Raw genomic sequence first — 7,818 nt, 5'->3', positions numbered from 1 at the left:
GTAAAGATTCATGAAACACTAGATATTCAGCACTGTGATAAATCAGATTCTGTTATCTGGCATCAGCACTTGACATCCAGCTCAAAAACCTCTACAATGATGACAGATTGCGGCAACGGCTACAGCAGAACTCATGGCTGTGGCAACAGAGGAAGACGGCCTTACCTCAGGTCTTTAACTGCTTCAGCTCAGGCTATGGCAGCAGAAGCTGGAGCAGGTGACGACAAAAGAGAGCCAGCAAAGAAGAGTGTTTTGGCAGTTTTTTCAAGAAAACACAGAAATCGAGAGAAGGCAACTCTCTGCACACTGTGACTGAAAAAGAGATTGAGAGCTACTTGATGATACCAGAGGTGGACAGTGATGTAAATCTGTTTGACTGGTGGAAAACACTAAGTAAACTTCCCCAGGCTGGCTGAACTTGTGTAAAAGTACTTGTGCATCCCTGCCTCAAGCAGCCCTTCTGAAAGGGTTTTCAGCACCAAAAGAAATGTTGTAACATGTAATCATGCTGCTCTGAAGCCAGATGCTGTGGACAGGCTAGTGTTTGTATCTCATGACTTGAGGTAAATCCCAAGATGCCCAGTTCATGTCAAAATTGCTGCTGGAAAATGCTGCTGTTTACTTTCTCCATCCTAGTGAAAGCTTTTAATGATAATGGCTATTTTACTTTTTCGTAAATTGCAAATTGTAGATTTGTTTACATTAATGACATTGGCACACAAATACTATAAAAATGCTTTGTTTCCTGGGGTTTTCTGAGTACATAATTTGACAGAATTTCAAGAAGTTCATCATTTATTTTGCCAAAATATTTAGGTTTTTTCCTGTTATTTTTGTGCAACATTATACAATACTTGAAGTTGTTCATTTATTATTTATACATTTAAAAATGCTATAGTCTAGTTTTTGTACCTTTTGTGCAATGTTTGTGTAACGCCGGGGAGCGAGGAGGCGAATGCATATCCTGAGACTTTTATTTTGGGCAAATCCAGTGTCATGGTCATGACAGTCCAGGTATTCAATACGGAGAGCAGGAGGGACAGACATAATGAAAAAGAAACACAGGATAAACAGAGTACGAATGCCTGGAGGAACGAACACCAAACAAAACAATTCAGAGCATTTATCAAACATACAAACAATAACATATCAAACCTGAATCATATCAAAAAAGACCAGCAAAACAAAAGGTAAAGCACAGGGCTTAAATACAACACAGGGATGACAAGGGACAGGTGAAAACAATCAGAGTCACTAAACAAGGGGGCTGGACTAAAAACCAAAACAAAGAAAACAAGTGAGCTAAACCAAAACACAACATGGACACAGGGACAGGACTGGGAGGGGCCAATCGTGACAATTTGACAAAACTTGAAGGGAGTAATTTGTTTTATAAATCAGACTTTTGGATTTGGTGACTTAAAGTACAGCGTTATATCTTAGACATGTGTCCATGGATTTAGAATGGGATGTCAAAACCTCCTGTACATGTAATATGGGAATTAGAAATAACTGAGATAAAGAAATGTGTCCCAGAGACAACTGGTTTATTATTATTATTATTATTATTATTATTATTATTATTATTTAATATTTATTTATTTGCATGTGGGCTGTTCTGAATATGAAATAAATGTTATTATCCAAATATATGGAAAATGCTGTGGGAGTCAGTTTAACTAATAATATAATTATGAACTGACAGTGAAATCAAACAAATCACATTTTTATTTACAATGGATAAGACTAATAGATGGACTTGTGAGAACCATGTTACTCTAGGACTTCTGGAAGTCCTGGATATGTCACTGACCATAGGTATGAATGCTAGTGTGATCAAAGTGTTTTGGTCAAAATTTTACCAATATCACAATGCAGCAGCAGCAGCTCTATGCCAGGTCTATATACAGATAGTGTCACTAGTTTAGTGCTAATATACAATACCAAAAAGGCAGTAGAAGAATATCATAGACATTTTTTCCTTGTTTTTGAAAGGTTTGACATTTCTGGGCAGAATTGAAGGCCCAGCTCTGATAGTTGCTAATTATTTAACACTGATATCTAGTCAGCCAAAGCAGAAATGAACAGATGTAAAGACTAGTTTTCATAAGCTGCAGGGATATTTGATTTTGCAGTGATCTATTCACTCTATCTGGTCCAGTAATTCACCATTCAAAAAAATGAAAACATCAAGTTTCTGTCTCTCAACAACATTGTATGATTTAGTGATTACAAAGAAATTTTACAGTTTAAGTCATAGCTTTTCATAAGAATAATTCTGTATTTAAATGGCTTCTGGATTAAAAGGACAAGCTGTAACGCAGAGCGATGAGGCGGACGCATGTGCGGAGGTAAGCGACTTTTATTAAGGGCAAACCCAGGGTCGGAGTTACAAAACAAGGGGTTGGACTAGGACCACAACAAAAACGCACATGGACAGGGCTGGGAGGGGCCAACCGTGACACAAGCTGGTCTGAACTACAGGCAAGATCCAAATCCACTTTAAGTTTTCAGTGGTTTCTCACTTTAGTCTCCTCTGCAAGAGGTGAAATGCATGCTTAATTGGGTTAAGGTCTGGTCTTTGAATTTGCCAGTTTAAAACCTTCCACTTTTTTCCCCTGAAAAAGTATTTTTGTTGGCTTGACAGTGTGTTTTGGGTCATTGTCTTAAAGAAGTTACTACTAATGAGATTGGATACATTTTTGGAAAATTGGCAGATAGAATGTTTCTGTAAGAATGCCTCTGAATTCATTCTGCTGCTTCCATCATGAGTTGTATCATCAATAAAGATTAGTAAGCCCATTCCAGAAGCATCCATGCAAGCCCAAGCAATGACACTACCTCCACCATGCTTAACCAATGAGCGTGTATGCTTTGGTTTGTGAGCAGATTTTAATTGTGAGCCTTTTAATCACTTCAGTAGAGGTTAATCTTGGTCTTGTAAGTCCATAAGACTGATCCAGAAATTTGGTGGCTCATTTCTATACATTACAACACTACAACCATTGAAGTTGTATCAAATGAAGATTTGAGTGTTTTTATATGACTAAACTACAATGAATGCCTGATGTTCACATAGCTTATGCCTCACTTGTGTTGTGACATGATAACCTAACCAAGGTTGTAGCTTTAAACCATTCTCTAAATTTAATGCCACATTTTACAATAAGAAAATTATTCTTGGAAAGACAGCAGTTCACCTTTTTACACATGTGTACACAAGAAAAAACACATTTTTTTTTACAACCATCAAGACACACTTGAGCAATCGCATGAGTAAAAAGTGAAGTTGATACGTTTATTTACAAAAGCTGCATTTCTGTAATTCATCTGTAACACTGAATACATCTATATGTTTCACTTTGGTACTGCATGTACAGTTATAAATACAGTTTTTAGATACATCTAATATTAAGATTTCCTTTCTGGTTTAAAATACTGATTTGAGTACGCATATGAATGTTTGAATATTCCTCAGACTTGATTTACCTCTTATTGTGACTCTAATTGCAGAAATGTTTCCAGTTTTTCCAGAAATGTTTAAATAAAAAAATAATAATAAAAGACTTTAAGGAAAAGGGATTTATTCCCTGGGGATGTGGTCACCATGGAGACCTGAAAGGGTCAAATAAGAGTCTGGTCATATGATGTGATGGTCATGGTGGGAAAGCCTACGATTATGTAAGACAAACACAGCAGAAGCTGATTCAAGAAAAAAAAGAAAGAAATACTGGTTAGAGAGTCAACAAAATACTATAAATGTGATAAATATTTTTTTTAAAAATGGAGTTGAGAGAAAACATTGGTTCCAGAGACAGTAACTACTTTATTATAATTATTATTATTTTTATATTTTTTGGTAGTTTTTGTAGATAAAAGGTCTTTCTCAAAAAAAAATCTTGTTGTTTAAAATGAGTTATATAAAACTATTCTTTCTCTCTGTTATATATCTATGATAGATACAGCCAAATGAATTCTCCCATTGGTTAGAACTTAAGGACATTATATACATATTATTTTTAAAAAATCCATTGGCTTGACCACTCATCATATATTTGGTGCGTTCAAAACAAGCATTGCAAGCAAATAACAAAACCATTAGAATCAATAAAGCTGTCTACTCCAGCTGCCAATGGCTGAGCATGATGCTGACACTTCATTTTTCAACAGACTCATCGTTTCTTTTATTGAGGCAACCATATGCAGGGTTTTGTAAATATTGAGGTCCACAAAGTGAGCTTGCAAGGTGGGCTCAAGGTCATGCTTTTCTTTTGTGAGCATGATCAAAGCTGAATGAATTAGGTATGTTGCAACCATAGCTGGCTGAGAGTTTTCCACAAAGCTGGTATTTAGTTGGCTTGTCACATGGTCAATAAAAGGGTAGAAGAGATGGAGTTGGTAATGTTTTTTTTTATTGTGAGGGCGTCCTCTTTGTTTTGCTGCCAACTATAAATATGCGTCTATGAAATCCACAAATCTTTGCAATTTGTTTATGTTTTTATTTAAATTTATTTACATTTTACTCAGCATTGCAGCGTTTTGGGATTTTTGGGGACACTGCATTTATTCCAATGTCCAGTTCCAATTATTAAACTAAACCTATTGTTCTGCTGCTCACAATGTTGTTTTTGGGACAGTTGCTAACATAATACCATACGTGTTACTGAATAACAAGTTTGTTGTGTTGTGACAATGTTATGATCTCCTGATCCCTTTGTTGAATGAGGCTAAATGATTAATTTGATAAAATAATGTAACAATGGTTGTTTCTGATGAATACATGAGAAGCAAAGCAAATAGTGACATCTCTGACATTCATTGGTCCAAGAAAAACATGCAGCTCAGACCCCCATCTATGATAATTAACTGATTGTACTTCATTTTTATTGGAAAAAAAGCAAATCTTCACAGATCCTCTTCAGGTTCACAAAGTTTAAATGGGCAAAGCGCTGATATAAGTCATTTCAATATTCACACAAATGCATTTTAACATGAAATCTTCAGAAGAAGGAATTACATTACAGGCTGTGGATCAAATTTGGATGCTGCCCATTTAACTACTGTACATTTCAGATTATTTACATAATCAAATAGACATCACAATCTATCAATCTATTGAATGCACAAAAGATAAAATATACATATATGTCTTAATCCAGCTCTGGGGTTTTCCAGCCTGATGCAATACCCTGCTCGTAGTTGTTAACCCAAAACTGACACCTCAACTGACACTTTGTTTGTCATATTTGGTCATCAGATCATTGCAGTGGGACAATGTCATTGTTACAAATGTCCTGTCAATTACATTGAAGATTCATATCTTTTGACAGAAGACGAAGCCAAACCAAGCACTTGTTACTGCATCTACAGTAAAAGCTTTCAGGTTTCTTAGCTGTTATGTCTTTAAGTGGTCAGGGCAGGATGAAGTTACACGCTGGAATTACAGTGAAGCTAAATGTTATCAGAGCTGTAAAATGCAAACTGGCTTCTTTCCATCTTTTTTCCCACTTACATCATCTCACATCATGTAATACCATCAGCTCTGCAGAACAGTCTGGGTAACTGCACTGAAACAGTGACTACATTACTGCATTAGATCTCATGGCTGTTCTACTACTTTACAAGTGTACTTACACAGGACGATGATCTGCCAAAGGTAGGCTGTGATTCTATTCCTTTCATTTGGACTCTCCTCACACCTTCACTCCACTATTGTGTTATTATTATTATTATTATTATTATTATTATTATTATTATTATGGAGTCTTTAATCTCAGAGTCTTTCTCTGATGTTCTCAGTGTCTCTCCGCACTGAAAGACACAGAACTCTGTGCTGGAACATTGTTTACTGATCAAACTGTAAACCATCTCTGTTTTGTAAAAGTAAATCCACTGGAGCTCTTACTGTATTACAGTGAATATTCCTATGAAATATCAAACTCTCCAAATGTCTCAGCATCACAGAGAAAGGAGTTAGTCAGTAGAACTACCATCGGTAGTTTTCACCATCGGTAAAAGTAATGAAGCTCACCTGCTTTCTGTGAAGGCAGGAAATGTCCCTGCACGCTCACTCTTAAAGGGAATACAAGGAGGAGATCTGATTGGATATTATGTAATAATTGAGGGGGGGTTATTATTATTATTATTATTATTGTTATTAAAAATAATAATAATAATAATAATCTGTTGTGATCGAGGTGGCACGGTGGCACAGTGGGTAGCGCTGTCGCCTTGCAGCAAGGAGAGCCTCTGTTCAATTCCCTGGCCGGGTGACCGGGGTCCTCTCTGTGTGGAGTTTGCATGTTCTCCCCGTGTCTGCGTGGGTTTCCTCCGGAAAGTAGTCAGGCCAATTGGACATGCTACATTGCCCCTGGGTGTGTGTGTGATTTTGTATGCCTGTCTGTCTGTCTGTCTGCCCTGCGATGGGCTGGTGACTGTCCAGGTGACTGCTGGGGTAGGCTCCAGCACCCCCCACCCCCCGCGACCCTGAGGGACAAGCAGCTTAGAAAATGTATGTGTGTTGTGATCGATTCTTCCGGCAGATGCTGCTTCTGGCTGCTGATCTTATTGTGTCGGTAACAGTGAACAGAGAGCACTAAGTGAGTGAACTGGAGAGCAGCACATGCTGGACTCTATACTCATCCAGCAGATCTAGGTTTTCCACTGTCTGCTGTTCAAACAAGCTCATTTTAAACAGCTCAGTATCTGTGTTAACAGTCCAATACCAGTTCTAATGTATTTTATACTCTGACACAACATTCAGCAGTGCTCAAAAGGCTGGAATCACCTGCCATGTTAATCATTTTAATCATTCTTTAGGGAATGGAGGACTTTGATGAACGATGTGCCGAAAACAGTAAGTACTGAAAATATAACAATTAGTACATTTTACCAATAACTTGACAGTTTTATTTTATATCTATGTGTTTGTTTTTTTCTTACTGAGAAGACTTTACTTGGACCCTGCTATGTAACATTAACATAAACATGCCATAAACATATTCACATAGATATTATATGCTTTAATGAGTTACCATGACGGATTTTATTCAGTAATATAACAGCATCATTTTATGGTTACCAATAACTTGACAGATGCCATAATGTTTGATGTCACTAAGAGTCTCTAGTTAAAGAGTCTGACGTTAGTCGTCAGGACTGGACACAGTTCATGACTACTGAGTGAAGAAATCAGGCTGCACAGGTTAAGACTGGTGGTCTTCCACCAGTGTTTAAACAGTGAGTTTCTCTTTTCATTATCAGAGGATCCTTAAGCAGAGACTGAGCTGTAGACATATGACACTTTACCCTACACAGTAAATAAGTAAATAAATAAAGATTTTTCCCCCTCAGTGAAGCTTTCTTAGACCACAGTCTCTCTCTGGCATGAAGATGTGATTAATTCGATGTTTGTGCCCGGTGCAACTCCAGATCAGTCCAGCAGGTGGAGCTAGTATACTTTCAGTGAGATCAGTGAGCACTTATTACTGATGTATTTAATCAAGCCTTCAGAAGCATCTGAAAGGTCAAATTATGTTGAATATAATAAGGGCTGGAAGCTCAAGCTGCAAAAAAATGATAACCAAATGATATTCTATACTAAGCATGTTGCTTAATATCATCAATGTGATCACTTGATGACAAGAAAGTAAAATGAATGTACGGGTTTGGTCACACTTTACCTGAATCCCGCGTCATTAGATTGGCATAAACATGACCTAATCAGGTCATGGCAGATTTCATATGCTGTTATGAACTGGCCAGAGAGATTATGTGCACAAATAAAACAGTGTCACGTTACCATTACCAAACATTGTC

The sequence above is a fragment of the Pygocentrus nattereri genome, chromosome 12 (genome assembly GCF_015220715.1).
Source record: "Pygocentrus nattereri isolate fPygNat1 chromosome 12, fPygNat1.pri, whole genome shotgun sequence".
In the NCBI taxonomy this organism is placed as follows: Eukaryota; Metazoa; Chordata; class Actinopteri; order Characiformes; family Serrasalmidae; genus Pygocentrus; species Pygocentrus nattereri.
This window is presented reverse-complemented; position numbering follows the sequence as displayed.